We start from the raw sequence: 436 nt of genomic DNA on the forward strand, positions 1-436 counted from the left end.
AAAAAAGGGGCCCCGTGAGCATGAGTCGATATACAGCGTGCCTCTCTGTTCTAACTACGAAATGTCACTCCAATTAATGCCCATGGCTGACTGCCCACGCCATGGACTTCCTAACAGTGTGGGTCTGTATTAATGGTTGAGTATTTTAGCTGTTATTTCCCCCGTGATGTGAGTCGCTGAAGTATCCACATGCTTGCAAATTTTAATAGATTTTATTTTGTTCGGACATTAAAGAAAACTTGTCAACAAACTTTATTTACCCGAGCATTGATAAACCAAATGTCAAATTTGGGGATCCCTCGTCACTTATCTTCACTGTTCATACTTTCACACATCCTGATAACAAATTAGTAGGGGGAGGGGGGGGTAATTTTCATACGTTACACATGGAAAAGAAGAAATCTGGAAATTTATGCCATTTCTCTCTCGATATGTG

This window comes from Penaeus monodon, chromosome 15 (assembly GCF_015228065.2).
Source record: "Penaeus monodon isolate SGIC_2016 chromosome 15, NSTDA_Pmon_1, whole genome shotgun sequence".
In the NCBI taxonomy this organism is placed as follows: Eukaryota; Metazoa; Arthropoda; class Malacostraca; order Decapoda; family Penaeidae; genus Penaeus; species Penaeus monodon.